This window comes from Leuciscus leuciscus (genome assembly GCF_965113295.1).
Source record: "Leuciscus leuciscus genome assembly, chromosome: 7".
Taxonomy (NCBI): domain Eukaryota; kingdom Metazoa; phylum Chordata; class Actinopteri; order Cypriniformes; family Leuciscidae; genus Leuciscus; species Leuciscus leuciscus.
In genome coordinates this window covers 18,239,309-18,262,022 of record NC_138731.1, presented here as the reverse complement: position 1 = coordinate 18,262,022, position 22,714 = coordinate 18,239,309, and the positions used below count along the sequence as shown (strand labels likewise).

General features: G+C 41.5%; 1 protein-coding gene and 1 long non-coding RNA gene across 3 annotated transcripts in view; both read left to right on the top strand.

Annotated features, from left to right (window-relative positions):
- Window positions 1–22,714, top strand: part of col4a2 (collagen, type IV, alpha 2) — a 133,264-nt gene that overhangs the window by 11,489 nt on the left and 99,061 nt on the right. The window lies entirely within an intron of this gene.
- Window positions 12,059–21,634, top strand: LOC309503175. 2 transcript variants are annotated; one of them, XR_014207530.1, is made up of 4 exons: window positions 12,059–12,283; window positions 12,401–16,993; window positions 17,323–17,697; window positions 17,815–21,634. It is a non-coding gene; the product is annotated as an uncharacterized lncRNA (long non-coding RNA). The 2 variants fall into 2 exon arrangements; XR_014207531.1 differs by having other exon boundaries at window positions 12,401–17,697.

The window sequence follows — 22,714 nt, the reverse complement described above, 5'->3', positions numbered from 1 at the left end:
AGGGGGCGCGCTGATAACAGCGGGCAGATTGCCCGCGCTCGACTCCTCTGCGGTGGTCAATCGAGAGGGGGAGGGCTGGGCGAGTCCCGTAAGACCTGTCATGTCTATGTGTGAATGTGGGCGTGGGATAGCGGGCACATTTACAACACTGAGAGCATTGTCTGCCTGAGCAGAGCGAATGCATGTTGGTTTCGTTTTACAGAAACCTTGAGACATGCAGAACGTAGTGTTTGTGGGCACTGGGCAGTGGGCACATTTACCACATTTAATGCGCAATCGATCTGGGTCGATTTCATGTGCGCGAGCCCTGTGTGACGGGCTGTGTTTCTGTGTAGGAATGAGCACTGGGCATTTTGTCTACACTCATAACACCATCGGCCGTGGCCGGAACACCAGAAAATACACTCTATGGGATTTATCTGGGTAGCCGTAAAGCGGCGTTTGTGTGCAGGCAAGCGGGCCGTGTCGCCGACTTGTTTACTGCAGAATACACTGGAACAGTCGCATTTACTGGAACTGAACGAGCGAGAAGTTGCCATAGAAACAGAGAGTGTCAACACGCTGGCGTTTGTTTGCAGGTGTGCGTGTATTACAATAGACTCGTCCACTGCAATATTGACATTTTCCAGAGAAATGTGTGAGAATGGAGGTAGTGACGCACGGAAACCATAGAAACGGTGCTTGGGTGCAGGCGAGCGGGTTGTACAACGCGCTCGTTGGCTGCAAAAATACACATCTGCAGTCGCCTTTTCAGGGAACTGACAGAGCGAGCATTGACGGCAAAACTTTTTTTTTTTTTTTTTTTTTTGCCGGTAGACCCGGGGATCGAACACGGGTCTCTCGCGTGAAAACCTGAGAATCTGCCACTGGGCCACAGGGGAAGACACAAAGGATTTTATATAGCGCGAATATTATCAGAGAAACCTGTGTTTCTGTGTAGGAATGAGCACTGGGCAGGCAGTGGGCATTTTGTCTACACTCATAACACCATCGGCCGTGGCCGGAACACCAGGAAATACACTCTATGGGATTTATCTGGGTAGCCGTAAAGCGGCGTTTGTGTGCAGGCAAGCGGGCTGTGTCGCCGACTTGTTTACTGCAGAATACACTGGAACAGTCGCATTTACTGGAACTGAACGAGCGAGAAGTTGCCATAGAAACAGAGAGCGTCAACATGCTGGCGTTTGTTTGCAGGCGTGCGTGCATTACAACAGGCTCGCTCACTGCAGTATGACATTTCCAGTCGCCCGAACTTCAGAGGGGAATGAGAAATAGAATTCGGCCCGGCCGCAGCGGGACATTAACACTCTTTTCTCCTTTCGCCAGTGACGCACGGGAACCATAGAAACGGTGTTTGGGTGCAGGCGAGTGGGTTGTACAACGCGCTCGTTGGCTGCAAAATGCACATCTGCAGTCGCCTTTCAGGGAACTGACAGAGCGAAGCATTGGAGGCATAATTAATCTGCCGTTAGACCGAGATTCGAACTCCGGTCTCTCGTGTGAAAAACCAAAGATTCCGTCACCGAGCCACAGGGGGGAACACAAAGGCTTTCAGATGCATGAGCATATAAGAGCGTCAACATGTTTTCTTCGGCGTTTGCTTGCCGGCGCTGCAATATTTATATTTCCAGTCGCCTGATCAGGGAACTGAGAAATGTGTGAGAAGTTTCAGGTCAGTCCAGCCTCGGCGGGACTAAAACGCTATTTTCTCCTTTCGCTGGTGATTGACGCGTGAATGGGGCGCAGAGGCAGGGTAGCTTTCTTGTACGTAAAGAAAAACTAACCCCGACCGTCCGCTTCCAGCCTCCCCTGTGAACGGCGCATTTTGCGCGGCTCGAACAGAGGGAGAGAGAAAGCTAGCCCCGTGACCGTCCGCTCCTGACATCCCCTGTGAACGGCGCGGTTTGCGCGGCTCGAACAGAGGGAGAGCAGGTATCATCCTCCAAGCAGGCAAGGCAAGCGGGCGCACCGGCGAGCTTTGCGGGTTGGGGGGGAAAGGGTCTTGAAAAAGACGCCCGGCTCTTTTAGTGCAATGAGAGTGTGTGTCGCGGCGGCGAACACACACACATACACAAAACACAGTAGAAGAGAAAAGGATATGTACGCCGGAAAGCGTCAGCAGAAACGGCGACTGAAGGCGGCGAGATGTCGACCAGCAGCTTCAGATGCACTAATCCCACTGGGTGCTTGACTCAGACAGCGCAGCTTCCTCTCAGGATCCAGCGATGCGAAGGCCCGCTGAAGAGATGAAAAACTGACCAAACCAGCCTCTCTGGGCCGTATTTATAGCCCTGGCCCCACCCGATTTCGGCGGGACATGACGTAATGGGCGCGAAGCGCCCTCATTGGTTCTGACGTCATGAGGAGCCTCTATCGATAGGCTGGTGCAGTTGCCGCAGAGCAGCCAATGGGCGCGCGAGCTGTCTCGCCCATGTCTGCATGCTGCTGCAATGCGTTTTACATTATTGCAAAATTAAGGATAATTTTTGGCTTCAATATCTCGAGGAAAAGAGGTTTTCCCCTAGCGTAAGATATCTTACGCAAGTACGAGAGACCTCTCGTAAGAGAACAGCTCAGACCTCAGAGGGTTAAGTATGTTTTATGGCTATATAGTGTTGTCATGGAGATTCAGCACTTTATTTCACAACTTTGGTCCGATGAAAATGCTTCAAATAGTGTTATAGTCAATACCACCCAAACCGAGACCAAGTCAAGACCGAGACCAGTGTGTGTTGAGACCAAGACAAGACCAGACCAGCACTCAGAAATGCACACAGAAATGTATTATATTTAATCAATAATACAATTGTAGTAAGACACTATAAAGAGATGTTACCAATTTGCTTATTTATATCACATGTTATAATATAAAAATCAAGATCTCATACAAGTACTTTTTTTGCAATCATATCTTGAATTTTGTGGGCATTTTTGTATTAATTTTGGTGACATTTTTTACCCAACCCCTCATTGATTTCTGACCCGGTACAGCAGTAAATCAAATTAGAAATAAGTTATTGATTGTATTTGAAGCAGGAAGATTTAAATCCAATCACAGTAATATTGTTAACATATAAATCAGGCAATGCACCGGCAATTCAGTGATATCCCTGCAGTTGTGGTCTTGACCGGTCTTGACATAAAATAGCTCTTTTCCACCAGGGGTGCGTTTCCCAAAAGCATCGTTATCCAACTATGGTCGCAAGTTCCATCGTTATCAGCATAGTTCAACGAGTCTAACGAGTCGTTCTAACGAACATTTGCAAACAGCATCGCAAAGTTGTGTGGTTGGAAACACAGCTTTGGACCTGTGGTTAGAAGCATAGTTTCTTGTTTGCATGACATGTGGACTTAATAAATCCTTATCTTGAGCAAAATAAGCAAGCTGACATTCAGTGCAATCTGTATCTTTTATTTAGAATATTTACAAATGTCATTTTACGTCTTTAGTTTGTCAAGAGATTTAAAGCACCATTTTTGAAGAGTGCGCATGTGCGAACGTGCTCTACCACGTAGGAACGAGCCTATGATTGAATGGAAATAAAGCAAAATGAGAGAAAAATTGGAAATAGTCATCAGATGCCATGTTCGTAATTTATAGCAAAACATTTAGCATTAATTAGATCTCAAACAGATTCATTAAAGAAAGTTATTACTCGACCACCTGCATGACATCATTAACCAACGTGGTTAAACGACCAATTTGCGACAGTACGGTATCGGGAAACAGTCGTGACTAGCTAGTTGATTTCTTCAACGATGTATCGTACTATGGAAGTGAACCAGTGAGTTACGCCGTTGTACGGGAAACGCACCCCAGAATAGTTTGTGTTCTGGAGCCAGAGCCTGTTCTCGGCCAGGTGAACTTGAGCCTGGCCGCATGTTTCCACAGACTTGACGAACGAACAATGACGTAAAGCTGCTACGTGTTGTTTGCCTGACTATAAACAGTCTAAAATCAAACTGTGCATATCCTGGTGTCTGGCAGGCAGTGCGGCCCTGTTCAGAGTACCGGGTCTACCCCCGAGACAAGAACGAGTACAAATGTCTACATAATGGTCTTGACACCAAGACCACTCTTGAGAACTACAACACTAGCTTGAAGAATTACATTTTGGGATGGGATGTAAAAATTTGAGAAAGAGAGACATTTGCATTGTCAGGAAGCACATTTTGTTTGATGTATATGTGGGATTTATTTTACGATATTATCTTTATCCTTTGGGGTTGATTACTGCCTCTTGTTGTTTGACCAATGTTTGGATAGAAAATCAAAGAAAGTGAAAAAGTTGGTACGTAAAAATGACCCATTTGCAACAGCAATAACTGCATTAAAAAATACTGTATTTATGACCTGCATGCTATTCATCAACATCCTCTGTGGAAATTCCTTCTACCATATAAGGTAAGAGGACATGGATGTGGTCACTGGGTGGTTCCTGAAGTTGTGCACGAGAATAAGTGCGCACGTGAAGTAAGTGTGTGCACTCTATACCAGTGTGAATAGGTGGACCAGCACAGCACAAAAGATGTCTACTGTTGATAAGGACAGGAAAAACGCTGCTACATCGCCTGCCAAAATAATCTGCTCCGTCAAAAAAGCAAAACAATTGGGGGAAAATCTATTGTGTTCGATTAGAAGGATCAAGGCAGGATGTAAAATTGTTCCGAGGGGAAGACCTGTGCTGAGGAAATCTCAGCCCGAGCGACACTGGAAGTAGCATAGCAGATAGCAGAGCTTTTGAAATTTTTCGGAAGTTTAGGTTTTTAAATGAATGCACATTCTTTAGATCTACAGTACATGTCTGTGTGAGTAATGTATGTAGTTGACTGTACAGTATACTGGCCTACATTGAAGGGGTAGTTCCCACAAATGAGTTGTAGTGGCACCACCCATGTCCGGTGTTAAATAGCGACCCCTTTGACCCCAGGCTGGTATGAAGTTTGTGTGTCGTGTGAACTTTCCCTAAAGCTGGGAAAGAGCAGCACACACAAAGCAGTAAAATATTCATTACATTTTTATAAAATATCACAAAGGATGTGAAAAACAGTTATTCAATCCTCTATCTGGAGGCTTCTTGGTATTAAATTGTTAAACACCATGTCCTAACCAAATGTGACAAATCCATAAGTGACATCTTCAGCAATGTAAATAAAATAGCTTACCACTGGAAATGTAAGTAAACCTAAACTAAAACTAACTAAAGTAAACCCTTGTGAAACAGAAAAGCACTTCATTATATTGAATGTACACTTGTAGTTGTACAAGTCAAATTGTATTTTTAAAGACAATATAATATCAATGAAATAAAATAAATAAAACCACTTAGGTACACTTTTAAAAAGTGCACTTTGTAATACAAATACGTAATAGAAATTATTTGAGTTTATAAATCCTGCATTCAACAGTACACAACCATATTTAGAAAGACTTACATATTGTTGCTGTTTTTACATGCATTACATGCTTGATGAGTGATATTAAAGGGATAGTTCACTTTGAAATAAAATTTTGGTATGTTTTAGCTTACCTCAAGGGCATCCAAGATGTAGGTGTCTTTGTTTCCGCAGTAGTTTCAATTTTGATATTTTTAAGTCAAACCGTTCTTGTCTGTCAGTCATATAATGCAGGTCTATGGTTACCACCTCAAAGAGCATGCACAGAGAAGTCCAAATTAAACAATTCCCCATTGTAAGTACACATTGATGGCCTAAGACATGAAACGAGCGGTTTGTGTGAGAAAACGAACAGTATTTATATCGTAGAGGCAGTGTAGAGAAAGAATTCTCTGATAACCGAGGCACTCCTTAATTAAAATGTCTTTATTACAAAAATGACATGTCCTAACTGGACAACTTTAAAAAGCCCACGTGTAGCTGCATGGAGCCTTCTTCAGGGCATAATGAAGCAGATGGAAAACTGATCTTATAATGACAAACACACACAAGTAGAAGCAAACACACAGGTGCTGGCAATCAGTGTTAAAGGTCTACAGGTAATTGCCTCTTAGATGTTCTACCTTAGACCGAAGAGCACCCAAATCAAACTCAAAAGGAATTGAGCACGCCATTCATCTTGAATCTAAACAGTATTTATATCGTTTTTACCTCTACACAACGTGTCACAACCACGTCCAAGTGATCTGAGGGCGCGCGCGCTTCCTGGTGTGTGACGTGTGCGCGCGTTCTGGCTTAAACACCACATTGTCAAGGTTAATATTGCAGCTTTATATGGTCAGTCACTTGCATGCATGTGTTAACATTTTACCAAAATCAAGCTCAGATTGTCACAGGTTTCTTGTAGTTGAATCCACAATGAGATGCGTGACGCAGAATGATAACGAGAAATATATTTTAATAAACACAATGAGCGATAGTCTACATAACATCAACGTAATGTTAGCACAAGACAATGAGCTGAGGAGAACTGAAGGCTTAAATTCACTGAAGATGATGATTAACAGAACTGGGAACAGGCATGGACTAATTAGAAAGCATGACGACGAATGAATGACTAGAACTAATGCAAATGGTGACAATGAAAACTACACAAGACAGTAGCTAAACATGACCATGACACATGGAGTTATGAGGATTTTTGACCGGTGAATGTAAGTGAATCACATTACTTTGTCATCAATTTACAGATTATAACATTTATTGTAGCTATGTGGGTGCTCAGTTTTTTCATTTGGCCAAAATCGCATGTTACCAAAGACGAAGTGCTATGCACACGCTATTTAAGACAGCTATATGACTCAGACAAATGCTAGACACGCTAAGGCCCTGTTTACTCCAGGTATTAAGATGTGTTAGTTCAATCAGATCACTAGTAGACGAGGGAGACACATTCTCGTTTACACCAGATGTTTTAATCCGTCTCTTCTGTCCACTTTCAACCACTTCTTTCGATCTAATAAACAAAATAAGCTTGTGCAATTTACATATGAATGCGAAAGGAGACGACGGAAAAACATACGAAGAGCAGCAGTTTTTGTTTCTGCTCTGACAGCAGCAAGACTGCGCCGAATGTGGTGAGTGCGTAGCCTGACGTCGTCATACTCAGATTCTAGTCAGAATATGAGTCTGATACTGCTCCATTGGGCTGTGATTATGGGGCGTTTCAACCGAATCAGGAAAGAATAGGCCTCTGCACTCAATTGGATAGACCTACAACCAATCAGAGCAATGGAGAAAGTGACGTATGTTCTTCATTCATATTTCCGATCGACAAATGCCTTGATCGCGGTTCTCTGTTCCTCTTTTAAAATTAATGCGCTGTCAATATCTTCGATAACAGACGCGATGGCGGAATATACACATCTCAATTCTCCAGCGGCAGTCATCTTTGTTGTAAACGAATTCAACTCAAGCGCTCTTTGGTGACGTGGATGATTACTTTACTGTTGATCATCTGTCCATCATCGTATAAAGCCCGCCCTTACAATTTGATTGGTCCGAACAGCTCTGGTTCGAGCATAGTTGCTCCACAACGCACAGACATCATATAGATAGACGCCCTATCGACCGCTACTGCCTACTGGCGCGGGCGAGCCGTGGGGCCGCCATCTTAGACCGGTCACCCGCTCCACTCAGTGTAATCTGTATGGCAGGTGCAATGAGCTGTCAGCGCATTTAATTAATCATACCTCACTGAATACCGAACTGATTTTCACGCGGGTTTTTTTTTTTTGCTGCAAAGGTCATTCATGTAGCTATTGTACAGGACACATGGTTCGGCGTATTTTAATATTCATAGTAGGCTTAACAGTAATATAATAATCTGATATAAGATATAAAGTGACCAGACGTCCAAAATCAAAATATGTGATGTAGGATATAAGGTATTTTATAAATCACACACTATAAATATGATAAAGAAGCAGAAACAGATAGTTGCAGTAAAGTAAGATATTTTAATAAGTTGAAGAAACGTGTGTGTTTTACATTTACATTGCTTCCTGATATCACGTGCGCAAACACAAATAACCTATATATAAAACAGTTATGTCCGGTCGAACAATGTATGAATTAACTTCAGATTGGGTTGCGCTAAAAGTAAGTTTCGTGCCTCTTACAAGTGCTTTCGAACTTCTTTCTGATCTGAATGGTATGTGGAAAACACTTGAGTTGAGGGAGGGAGAAAACACTTGGGGGAGACTTAGTGTCCAGAACGCAACTGAATGCCTTTCAAGCGTCTCAATACTTGAAAAACCACAGGAAACTACTTTTAAACACGAAATTACTTGATTTACAGAGGGTCTATTCGCACGTCTATTAATATAAACGTTACCTGAGATAATTTTCCTGGACCTTTTTACAAAAGGTAAAAGTCGCCGTAATCTTTACTTACATTGTCCGTTATGATTACTGAGATGCACATTCGGATGGGACTAAAATAACCGAGAAGCTCTTGTAATTATTACTTTACCCCACCTCTCCATGTCAGGTGAACACCGGCTGGTGCAGTAAACATTGCCTAGCTAACGTTAGCTGGCTACAATTTCAGTACAGTAATATCAAAGATCCTTGCTCCTTCTCAATTATCTGGTAATATTCTATTCACAAAATACAACCAATAGTACGGTAATGTCAAAAGTAATCCCCCGGGCCCTATTTGCGATGGTCCGCCGATTAGAACAGGAAAATATACTCCACAGTGCTCTAGCATCTTAACTGCTGCCACGCAACGAAACTAGGAATACGACCGGTTTAAGATGGCGGCCGCATTTCTCAGTGCCCAGCGGCCAATAGGGCATCTAGTCTCTATATAATATCTATGCCACAACGGACCAAGTCCAGACCGAACTTCCCGACCTCAAATCTTGTGGGCGGGGCTAAGTTCGGCTGGCATCCAGGCTAGTGAGTGCATGTTAGAAACCAGGAATGGTGAGAGAACATTATGCTTGGTACATATTTAGTCTTCAAACCAAACTTGGGTCTCCAGCCAACAAAGTTTATATCCCGTCTGGCTGCTTGGCTCAAAACCTTTTAGACCCTGTTTACACCTGTATTTGGCCCCTGTGTTAACACATGCAGTACTGTTACTAACTGTTAACATGCAGTTAAGTGTTGCAAAACATTACATGCAGTTTGCACTAAAGTATATTCTTTTAAAGTATAATATACTTTAAATCTTATCCCTGTCCTTGAAATGTTGGCTTTTGTGAATCACAAATGGTTAATTAATCAAAGTTAAGACATACAGCCGAGGTCAATTAAATGTACGCAGGAATTCACTCTGAACTTATTATGTCACTTTCAAAAGTCCAGCTGTGCTAAGAATGTTAAGATTATTTTTATTACCACTTTATCATTTCCGGCTTTTTCTCATCCCCATGTTTATCAGAATTGTGAATTTCTGTTGGTCTCTGGTTACTACATTATGACCTACATTATGAATTAACTTGAATTCTAAATAATTCTAAGCCTAAATATTTACACTCCCCATCGTCCTTGGTTGCTTGTGTTTTTTTGTGCATGTGTGCCCATCCAGAATGCTTAAACATCTCATGAGAGAAAACATCCTTGTTTTAGTATAATGCTATGAGCATGTTACATGTCTGAGAGGAGCATGTGGACATTTGACAAACTAAATGTTCCTGCCTCAGTGACTCAGTGTTTCTACGGGACTTGCCTGTGGTATAATGTAGTTCCAAGTAAACACTGTGGTACGGGGAAATGTAATTAAGTAGAGCTACTGAGAACAAAGCAATAACACACTTAATGCCATGAGTTACAGTCATTTTTTCCATAGGTAAGGGGTATTGGTAGACTTCAGTATCAAGCAGCAGACCGAAAACATAGTTAACTCTTTCCCCACCATTTACGAGATTTTTCTTCATAACAAAATGCTTCCCCGACATTGAAGGGTTTTTCCATGTTTTCACTGTTTATGGTAGGGGGCGCTGTTATGCATCTTCTTAAATAGTACAGCATCTCCATATCAAAAAAAAAAAAAAAAAAAGCGAAAAGGAAGAACTGACATCAAACATTCAACAGCATATAAATCAAAACTGCCTAACATTACAGCATGAAATGTTGAACAGATAAAAAAGTATTGGACAGGGCAAACTTTAGGGGTGTTGATGGTCTCAATCTTCTGACGAAATCTTTGACTAAAACGCATTTTTTCTCAGTATGAAGCAGAGGGCCTAAATCATATTGAACTATTTCCCCGCCATTGACGAGATTTCCTGTCATATCAAAATGCTTCCCCGCCACTGAAGGGTTTTTCCATGTTTAAACTGTTATATGGTAGGGGGCGCTGTTATGCATCTCTTTTTGTTCAAAATGGTTTATTTAAAGAAACTTTCCCACATTCAAGTGTTGATCTGTCTTTTCAAGACTCTTGTGTTGATCTCACTTATTGGATATACTTACCTGTATTTCTCTGTTGTTGTTTTCCATCACCTGTCTTCTCCTTCGTTGGTCTGCTGTGTTTGCTCCCTCTCCTCATGTTCTCATCTCACCTGCCAAGAAAGAACTGTTATTCTCAAGTTAAGTATAGTGATAGGAGGTCCGATTCATTTCGCCAAACCATTTCTTTTGGATGGTTTGTTTCAATGAACCGGTAAAATATATATACTGTATATACAACGGTTCTTTTACATACATTTACAACGCATACGTATTTATAACAACTCAGTATCATGGTATGATCATGCTGAAACATTCAGATAAAGTCATGTGAACACATATTACTGATTATTAATTTTCATTCACCAAGTTGTTTGTCACAGTTTCATTTTGTGATCCTGCATGTCGAATAAAGTGACACATATTGAGTAGTTAAATTAAAGTTTCCTACATTGAAGTTTTACACCTAAAGTATACAATGCAGACATTACTGCACAAATGCGGATTGAAGAATAAACGATAAAAAAATTAAATAAGATAGTCAACAAAAAGATCCGTTTTTGATCGCATGTTTTAATAAAACGTTATTTAATACTATTTAAGTATGTTTCCAGTATGCAGAGCCGATCCTGACCTCCCTGGGGCCCTAAGCAAAATTCTGTTTAGGGGCCCTCATACCTGACCCGTGAGCCATGAACCATTTGCCATTGCCACACAGTCACACCTGACACCCCAGTGTTCCCACTACAATCCTTCCTTTAACTAGTTCTAGTGAAAATGTAATTCCTGATATCAGAAGACATTGTTACTAGTAAAAAGTTCATTCTTAATATCAAGAATTCACATTTTAAATAGTACAAATTTAATTATTGATATCAAAAATGCATATCCTGTGAATGAATAAAAGCTAAAATGGCGCCATAGCATGTCACTGTGTTTTAAATGATAAAAGTAATTCTTGATACTTGATGGTTATTATTTACTGAGGGATGTGCATCCATATTGACCAGAATCTCCAGCCAATCAACATTTTAAATTCAATGGAGCCTATCAATAGTCAATGTCAATACATGGCTTTCATTATTGCATTAGTGCAGAGTTGTAACTAAACCTTGACTGAGCGACTAGATAATCATCGTCTTGTTTTAAAACTATAATCCCGACAGATGTTTCTGCTGGAAAGTGCACGTTTCATTTCATGCACGCGCATATGAACGCGTGACGCGGTTATCTTTTCCGAGCTGCAGTTTATAAACAAACACCATTGTCCTTTGTCGTTTATTAAGCATAATAAATCAACTCACATCAACTTAACTTTAGCCTACTGTTCTTTGCTGACATCAAACTTTGAGAGGAGAGAACACAAGTCTACCTGAACTGTTGCCGCAATTAACTCTCATGGTGTTTTTTTCTCTCTCTTTTCGTGACCAGAAGGATAGTTCCGCTTCATTTTGTCATCGATATTGTAAACATTGATTGACGCGCTTTGACACGAGGGGGAGGCGGGGCCTTGAGTAATTTGCGGGGCCCTACGCACCTTGCGTAGTGTGCGTATAGGGCTGATCGGCTCTGCCAGTATGTGCATCTCATGCGCATATTGGCAACTTGCTTGTAAGATTCCTGTGTAATCCTTGTTAAACTTCAACAGTTGAACCGGCTCATTCGGTTCTTTTTGAGTCAGACATGACCGAAAAGGTTGTAACAGTTTTACAGTTACATTTTGTCCCATTAGCTTTCAGGGCGTGTGTTATTTAATCCTGTCACTAGGGGGCGCTCTAGCCAGTGAGATGCCTAGTAGCATAAAAGAGTAAGAGAAGAAGTATGGAGTAGGAAGTAGGTGTTAACCACATGGAGAAGCTTTCTCACCAATGCTGTAATGCTTTTTTTCCCTCATTTGAGGAACCTGAGGTTCTTTAACTCAAATGTAAGTGATCTTGTTAGTACTTTATTTGTATATATGATGTTGGGTAATGTTTATATAAATATGGGACGAGTAAATGTGTTAATAGTGGCACTAAGTTTATCTGTTTGTTTGATGCAGAGGGTTCAACATGCGGGCCTGAGCTGGAAGCTGAACTATTGATAGGACCTTGATCAAAAATGGGATTAATTGCCTTCGTTTTGTCCACAACATCTTGTTGCCATCTATGGTTCATTTTATAACTACAGTTCACATTATTGGCAGTTACTGGGAAGCTCGGTTGCAGGCAGATGGGGCCTCATCAACAAGGCACTTAAGTACTATTTCATCTTGCTTCTACGTCACTTAAAGACTGAACCTTGAGTTATCAAAGACACTGCTACAAAAGACTGAACTGAATTGGTTGATTTTTCCCATGCAACTGCGTAACTATATGTACATTGTAAGTTACTGACTGTATGTTGATTTGTGGTGTAATACACGTGGCTCATTGAAATGAGAAAGTCTCTGGTCCCTTAATTATGTAGCATCAAAAACATTATTTTAATATCAGGTGTTACATAATATATGGCGCCCGAACAGGGACAAGAAGAAAGAAAAAGCAAAACTTGATTGAATCTTGAAGAGGGACAAATTCTGCTTTCAATGGGTCATGCCATATGTGTTTTTTTGTGACCATATCTTGAGGTGTCATTGCATTGCTATCAACTTGGGTCTTTAAAGCTAAGGTTACTTTTAGTGGTTTGTTAGTTGCAAAATGGCCGTCACACAAAGAGAGGCAGAGGGTGGTGTTCCTTTAAGCCCAGACTATTCTGCAGAAAATTTCACTAGGCATCGTGAGCCTGTCCGAGACCTTATTCATTCTCTCAGTAATTTATATCTGGAAAATGAACAAGAAGATGTAGAACAAGAAGGTGATTTCGATGATTCTCTGTTACCTCCTCCTCCTGAAAATGAAGAAGATGAAAGTCTATTAACTATGATAATGGCCTCAAGAATGCATAAAGTTGAAAGTAGAGTGGAGGGTTTAGAAGGTTCCTCTGATGTTCATTTTAAAGACATGCAACGCCAGTTGAATGAGCAAAGTAATCGGATGACTGCTATTGAAGGTCAGTTGCAACACATATTAGACCTGCATAAGGGCCATCACACAGATATTCAGCATTTAGAAAACTCACTATCTGCCAAATTTGAGGCTGGATGCGGCCAAGTAAAAGTCACCTTAGAAACTAAAATCCAGGAGTTGGGACAAGTGACTATGGATTGCCTGAAACGGCGAGATGGCCAGCTGAGATCTCTAATTCAGTCTTCTGGAGGAGCCACTTCTACTCCAGGTTTTAACCACACTGTAGCAACCCATAGTTCTTTTCGACCTGTACATTGCCAGACCCCCATCAAACTAGAGTTTCCAAAGTTCGGAAGTTTAGACGGAGAAGATCCCATTACGTATCTGGAGCGATGTGATGAGTATCTGGCTATACAGCCTCTGAATGATGGTGAAATTTTATCCATGCTTCCTTCTGTATTAACATGTACAGCTAAAGATTGGTGGCTGGCAGAGAAGAAGAAAGTAAGAACATGGTCACAATTTAAGGCTGCTTTCCTTCAATCCTTTTTATCTGAAGATCATGAAGTTGAGGTGGAGAGAAGAATAAGAGAAAGGAAACAAAGAGTTGATGAAAACATCAGGACGTTTGCGTACCAGTACAGAGCATTATGTTTGAGGTTGAAGCCAGCTATGACGGAACGTGAGATTCTCCAAGCAGCACTCCGGAATTGCAATCCGAGGATAGCCAGTATTTTGAGAGGTACTGCAACTACTGTGGATGAGCTGGTACGTGTAGGAACGCTCATAGAGAGAGATATAGGTGAGGAGAGAGCCTTCTGGAGGCAAAGACATCAAGAAAACACCTCTAAGCCTGCTGAAACCAATAAATTCCCAAGAGGACGACAATCTAATCCACATATTGCTGTCTTTTCAGAGAATGACGGAAAGCCGATAACAACCTTAACATTGCCCATAACTATCAAAGGCCATCAATATCAAGCAATACTGGATACTGGAAGCACTTATTCATTAGTGCAAGAGTCATGTTGGCAACAATTGACATCAAAACATGAAGTCATGCAATCAAGTAGAGGACAGTCGTTTTCCCTTGCTAATGGTTATGTACAGTCAGCCTTAGGAAAGATATCTTGGCAAAGTACAATCCATGGTCATAACTATCCTCTAAGAGCCTATGTGATGAGAGACTGTGACTTGACTTTCTCAGTTGTATTGGGGCTTGAGTTTCTGATGACCTCAGGAATCCTCCTTGATTTTAAAAACTCTACATATACACTGCCTGAAGAATGCGATACAATCCACACCTTCAACACTTCTTCACCCTCGCCGACAGTTAGTCTGCACCTTGCATTACCTTTAGTGCCAACGACTTCCCCTACGCTTGCCACCATAAAGGAGTTGGTAGATCGAGCCGATGCTTCTAAAGCGCAAAGACGTCAACTAGAAGGTCTAATGCTTGATTGGCCAACAGTATGCACGGATAATTTGGGACAGACTACTTTAATTCGTCACCGGATCCATACCCTCGATGAGGTACCTGTGCGTAAGAAAGCTTACCCTGTTTCCGTCTCCAAGCAAAAGTTTATAGACGAAGAAGTAGTAAATATGCTTAACAAAGGCATTATAAGGCCTTCTGTATCCCCTTGGGCTGCACCAGTAGTCTTAGTGCCAAAGAAGGATGGTAGTACCCGCTTCTGTGTTGACTACCGAGCATTAAATTCCAAGACTCCTCTTGATGGATTCCCAATGCCACAGATTCAAGATATCCTGGAGTCCTTGTATGGAGCGACTGTATTCAGCACGTTGGACCTTAAGTCTGGTTACTGGCAGGTAGGAATGGATGAAGACAGTATAAAAAAAACTGCTTTTGTCACCAAAAACAATCAGTTTGAATTTGTTCGTCTTCCTTTCGGCCTCAAAAACGCTGCTGCAACCTTTCAAAGACTAATGAACAACGTTCTGAGAGAGTATTTAGGGAAGTTCTGTTTTGTTTATCTTGATGACATTGTGATATATTCCAAAAATATTCAAGACCATTTCCAACATCTCAAACAACTCTTTGCCAAACTAGAAGCTTCAGGATTAACACTCAACCTCAAGAAGTGTTCCATGCTGCAAAAGACCATCACATATCTAGGACATGTCGTTTCTGAAGAAGGGGTCCGTACCGAAGCTGCTAAAGTCAAAGCAGTCCGTGATTTTCCGGTACCCAAGAATGTCAAGGAGGTACAAAGGTTTGTGGGTCTTGCAAGTTGGTACCATCGTTTCATTTCTCACTTTTCTGAGCGAGCAGCACCTTTACATGCACTAAAGGCTAAAGACACTGCTTGGGATTGGACCATTGAGTGCCAGAATGCTTTTAATGATCTTAAAAACGCCCTCCAACAAGCACCAGTTTTAATGCCACCTGACTTCACTAAGGACTTTAAAGTACAAACTGATGCTAGTGATATAGGATTAGGAGCTGTGTTGACCCAAGACATTGATGGTTTAGAGCATGTTATCGCCTATGCTTCAAGGCTCGTACAAGGAGCAGAAAAATCGTATTCTACAGCAGAAAAAGAGTGTCTGGCCGTGGTGTGGGCTGTAGAAAAGTGGAGGCAGTACTTGGAGGGAAGGAACTTCGAAGTACTCACAGACCATTCAGCCCTGACTTGGGTATTTAATCAGCCTAAACCATCTTCCCGTTTGACCAGGTGGGCTTTAAAGCTGCAAAGTTTTAACTTTACGGTTAAGTACCGTAAGGGATCATGTAACGTTGTACCTGATGCCCTATCCAGAGGAATACCTGTGCAAGAAGTGGTAGGCCACATTGCCCTGTGCCAACCCACAAAACCAGACCCTAATTTACCAGTCAGTTGGGATGAGATTGGGAAGGCTCAAAAGCTTGATTCTTCTTTACAGTCTCTATGGGAGTCAGCCAAGCAACCCAATGCCGATCCAAACCGTATTGCTTACATTGTACAGAATGACTACTTGTTTCGCAGGGTACCTGGCAAGCAACAAGAGAGCACTAGTCAATTAATTATACCTGCATCACTGAGGGAAGAGTTTTTGCAATTTGCTCATTCAAACCCATTGAGCGGACACTTGGGAAGAATGAAAACCTTACGGAGGCTACTTGACAATGTTTATTGGCCTGAGATTCGTAAAGACGTTTGGAGTTTTTGTACCCAATGTAAGACATGTCAAGCCTACAAACCAAGAATCTCTAAGCTGTCTGGATTTTTGCAGTCAACCCCAGTAGTAGAGCCTGGCTTTATGCTTGGAGTAGATTTGATGGGTCCTTTCCCAAGAAGCCCACGATCCAATGAATTCTTATTAGTCTTTGTGGATTATTGCAGCAAGTGGGTAGAACTCTTTGCTCTACGGTCTTCTAAAACTCATCTGATAACCAACATTCTGACAAAAGAAATGTTCACAAGATGGGGAACTCCGGCATACTTAGTTTCTGACCGTGGGCCTCAGTTCACTGCCCAGCTACTCAACGATACCTGCAAAAGATGGGGTGTAGTTCAAAAACTCACTACAGCTTATCATCCCCAGACCAACTTAACTGAGAGGGTCAACAAGACTTTGAAAACGATGATAGCATCTTACGTCCATGACAATCACCGTGACTGGGACAAGTGGATACCAGAATTCCGGTATGCCATTAATTCAGCATGGCAAGAGAGCACGGCTCTCACTCCGGCAGAGATTGCACTAGGACGCAAGTTAAAAGGTCCACTTGAGCGGTTAATTCGTAAGCCGCCTAATCCCGATCATGTAGCCTACAGCACTGTTGAGAGACAGAAAGCTCTTATTGACCAAGTGAGGGAGAAGACTAGTCAAGCCCAAGAGAGGCAAGGCAAATACTACAATAAACGTAGAAAGGTCGAATCCTTTGAAGAAGGAGATCTGGTTTGGATCCTTACTCACCCTCTGTCTCGTGCTGCTGACTATTTTATGGCCAAGTTAGCTCCAAAATGGCAAGGTCCTGCAAAAATTGTGAAAAGGGTTAATAATGTCAATTACAAGGTTGTAATGCTTGACAACCCGAGCCAAATTGATACTTACCATGTTGAAAAGCTAAAGAGATTTTTTGGGACTTGTTGATTTTTTTTTTTTTTGGGGTAGGGGTGTGTAACAGTTTTACAGTTACATTTTGTCCCATTAGCTTTCAGGGCGTGTGTTATTTAATCCTGTCACTAGGGGGCGCTCTAGCCAGTGAGATGCCTAGTAGCATAAAAGAGTAAGAGAAGAAGTATGGAGTAGGAAGTAGGTGTTAACCACATGGAGAAGCTTTCTCACCAATGCTGTAATGCTTTTTTTCCCTCATTTGAGGAACCTGAGGTTCTTTAACTCAAATGTAAGTGATCTTGTTAGTACTTTATTTGTATATATGATGTTGGGTAATGTTTATGTAAATATGGGACGAGTAAATGTGTTAATAGTGGCACTAAGTTTATCTGTTTGTTTGATGCAGAGGGTTCAACATGCGGGCCTGAGCTGGAAGCTGAACTATTGATAGGACCTTGATCAAAAATGGGATTAATTGCCTTCGTTTTGTCCACAACATCTTGTTGCCATCTATGGTTCATTTTATAACTACAGTTCACATTATTGGCAGTTACTGGGAAGCTCGGTTGCAGGCAGATGGGGCCTCATCAACAAGGCACTTAAGTACTATTTCATCTTGCTTCTACGTCACTTAAAGACTGAACCTTGAGTTATCAAAGACACTGCTACAAAAGACTGAACTGAATTGGTTGATTTTTCCCATGCAACTGCGTAACTATATGTACATTGTAAGTTACTGACTGTATGTTGATTTGTGGTGTAATACACGTGGCTCATTGAAATGAGAAAGTCTCTGGTCCCTTAATTATGTAGCATCAAAAACATTATTTTAATATCAGGTGTTACAAGGTGACTTTCAAATATACCTGTTTTTATTAATTCCGTTCAAACTGGTTATTTGGTTCAATAACCAGTCTAGTAGCTTCTAGTGTAGCCTCAAAGTCGTTCATTTCATTTCAGCCTGGACTCATTATGCTTGATTACGTTCAGCTGTGTCATTATCTGGTTAGCTTTGCCAGTTGCTGCCCCAATTCAGAGGCTGCATCCTTCGAAGGCCGTATTCGAAGGATGATAGCATCACCGCTGTGCAACGAAGGATGTCCCAATTCAAAGGCTCCTTCAAATGCGACCTCCAAATGCGTCCTTCGTTTCCTGTGAAAGAAGGATACAACAGATGAATCCTTCATGGCCTTGTATCCCAGAATATATTGCGTGTAAGTATTGGGCTTCAACTTACTCAGATATCTAATGATACAAGTGTAAAAAGAAAAAGAAAAACTTTAAAGGTGCAATGCGCAAGTCTCTGAGTTTTTGCAGAACTATGCCCCCTCTGGCGACAAGCGAAACTGCAACCAGAGGTGTACACGCTTATGGACCACACGCACACGCACGCTTGCACGAGCAACTGATAAACTTTTTATGTAGCACTCCTGTAAGGGAGCACGTTTATCAATAAACAGTCAGACGAGATGCTTCATATCCAGAGTTTTTACTTAGAATGAATTGTGGCAATAAATGAACAATTATTACACTCAACAATGCATGAGCTCTCTTATTTATATAATGTTATACACAAGTGCATGAGCTCGTATGTACTTCCCCTTTAAATCAACGCATCCCAAGTTCACCGTGAATAAATGAGTGCACTTAAAGTAGTGCGCATCCTAAAACAGCGACACTCTCTATATTCACAAGCCCCAATCTCACATAAAACACATGTGACAACACAGATCATACATCGACCTTTAACTAAACAGGGCAATTTATATAAATTCAACCGTATACATTTAATCACCCTACCGTTACATACACACATGAACGATTTGCGCGTGAACCGCGTGCTCCCCAGCTGATAACTCTAGCATTTTACATTGGATTCACCCCGTATCGCACTTCACCCAATAATACAACGCAATACCTAGCAAAAATACATTTAGCCAACTAAAAGCCAACTGAGGATCCCGTTTGAGCCCTAGAGCAGACCGGAGATCTCTCCATTTGTTGAAAGCCTTCCCGATGTTGACTCTCGTCTTATTCCGACGCCTGTCTGACTCCAATTTGGCCCTTTTGGTGGCACTAGACAAAAGTTTTCTTTTCTTTGTCTTACGTGGAGTTTGCGTTGGGGTTTGGAATGAACTACAAGCCGGTCTCTTTGAATCCATCTTCTACTTTTGTCGAAAGTTGACTAAAGTTTTGTCGCTCGAGTTGTCTTCGCTGATACGGAGAATGGCGGCGAATACACAAACCTGCCAGACATAGCCAGGTGAGCGTGAACGCGCATGATGTCACGCCCAGTCTCAAATTCCGTCCCGAATCCCTCTTATTTATTTTACTGTACAGGATTATAGAGGCAATCGCAGTGATCAGAGAAGGGCTCATTCAGCCCATCAGGCAATTGTTTAAACATGTATGGGTTAGAAAAACGGGTATTTTTAACATGAAATGTTGCGCAATGCACCTTTAAAGCAGTTCTAATGTTGACATATCTACTAAGATGTGTTTAAATATAGTTAATACTCTTTATTATATATAGAAATGGAAATCGTTGGTGAAAATCTTTAGACAGTTCGTGAAGCCTGTTTTGTTTTCAGACAGTTTAATATAACTTTCAAAAAAGTCTAATATAAACGTTACTGTCACTCATCAACGGCAGCTGTTACAGTTGCTAGGCAACAAGAACAATCCTCTGTATTGTAATTTAACAATGCTTGTTCCGACCTTCGTGTCATTCGAAGGATGCAGCCTCTGATTTGGGACTCCGCTTATATAAGCCCAGTGTTTTCACTCATTCGTTGTGAAGTCTTGTATTTGTGTTACACTTCAAATCTGAGCGTTATCCTTCATGGTTTCCTGTGTTTGTTTGTATTTGTTTTTGTTTACCATTTTTCCCTGTGTTTTCTGCGCTGTTGCTTGTTTGGATTGTTTGCCCGTGTTTTTGACCTTTTGCCTGTTATGGGGATTACAATTCTAGATTGTCCCAATAAAGCTTCATTTGGATCTTCAACCCCAAGTCTCAGAGCAATTCGTAAAACACATGACATGAAGGGGGACATTTTTTGAATTATAAAAAAATATTTTATTTGCTAAATGTAAAAAAACCCGTAAACTATCAATTAGAAAACAGAAGGCATGTAGTAAATGCATCTGCAGATGCAAAACTACATTTCTACAACTCTTTGAAGCTCACTGCTTCCTCTGCTGTCATTTCCACAATACTCTGCATTAGCCTTTTCATAGCTTTCATAGAGAATGAATTAAAAATACCCAGTCAGCTGTAAGATAAGTTGTAAGGGAGTAAGGGGCTTTGGGCAAATCAAGGGGGCTTGCAGACACTACTGTCTCATTCACAGATAACCACAGTTTATCATGCCTCACATTCATCTATCTGATTATTACATGTATGCCAGACAAGACTTTATCTACACCATAGATCACTGTGAATGGAGATGCGGGCCACTCTGGAACATGACGCACTTGTTTCTCTGCTAAATGGATATCTGTGGATGTTCTTGTTGTTCAGTCTTACAGTAGCTCTCTGTGGCTTTTTGACTTGATTCTTTTGAACTTGAATTCCTTATAGTGTTTGTCCTTCTTACACATCACCCCTCCTTTCCCTCTCTTCATGTTGACTGGTAATTTGTTTGTAATTGTTGCCCCGAGGCTCTACAGACAGACCTCATGTGGAGTACAGAAGTGGTCACTGTAGGAAGCTTAAAGGGTTAGTTCACCCAAAAATGAAAATTATGTCATTAATGACTCACCCACATGTCACTCCAAACCCGTAAGACCTCCGTTTCTCTTCTGAAGACATCTTAAGATATTTATGATTTATTCCGAGTGCTTTCTGTCCCTCCATTGAAAGTCAATGGACGGTATACTGTTCACGTCCATAAAGGTAATAAAGACATCATCAAAGTAGTCCATGTGACATCAGTGGGTTAGTTAGAATGTTTTGAAGCATCGAAAATACATTTTGGTCCAAAATTAACAAAAACTAAAGAAATAAGCAACTGGGTTTACGAGGATATTTTGACATATTTTTGTGTGTATTTGCCCGTTCAAGTTTAAAAAGATGCGGAAGAGAACTCTGTTCAGTATAGCGCACTATTCTGTATGAGAGGCGGCTTTCTGTGCATGTTGTTTTGGATGTGTGCACAGCACAGAAAACTGTTTTTATTTTATAACATATATCTAATTCCTGACCTTAAGTATCCGATTCCAAAATTGCAATCGATTTCCCAACCCTACCACTTACTTCTAACCCTACACGTTAAACACTTTATTCCCACTATTAAATACCCGTTAGGCACTTTATTTCCGCTTTTGGATAACATTTTTTATTTGCTAATACAAGATGATATGTGATGGGGAAAAGGGAGAAGAATGAGTTTGATCAAATGTGGATTTGAACTCGGGTCAGTCGCGTCAGAAAATATTGCCACCCACCTTACTCTCAACGGTCTTTTATAACTTTTCTATTATAATACATTTTAAAATGGTCATGCACCTCTAATAAGGAGTCCACTGGCGGCAAGTTGTAGAACCCAAGTGCAGTTTTATTAATACTAAACAAGATCAAACATAAAACATAAAACAAAGGCATGACGTGGCATGGCATGAAACTCAACTGGACGTGATCATAGACTTACAAACAGTGGATACAGGATCAATACTTGACCAAGACACATGGCAAACATGAAATAAACTAGACTAATGACTAGACAAGGGACACCCATGAACAATGAAACAATGAACCAATGACAACATAGCCCCTTTCACACAGCGCTTTGAACCCGGCAAATTGCCGGCAAATTGCCAGAGCGCCTTCTGTGTGAACGCAAACTCGACCCGGGATTTATGCCGGGATCGATGCCGGGTCGGGACCTAGTAACATTGCCGTGTTCAGTCCCGGAACGCGCGCTGTGTGAACAAAAGCCGTAATAATGCCATGTCGTAGTGATGACGCTGAAGCCGGGCTCGTTCTCCAGCTGTGAAACGGTACGTAATGCGCAAGTTTATGATCGAATCAGAGAAACAAATGCACAGGCGTGGTTTCTCGAGAGCGAGATCGCAGCTCATAAGCAAACTTAAGACGCTGCTGAGATTACAAGTCACATCGATGTCACGTGTCTTTACGGCATTTTTACGGGTTGTGTGTGAACGCACTCTCTGATTCCGGAAAATCACTGGCAGTGTGAATGACCAAAATCAAACGAACCCGGGTCAAATCCCGGGTCACTTTATCCGTGTATTTTCCGGAATCTCTGTGTGAAAAGGGCTCATGACAACACAGAACACATGGCAGG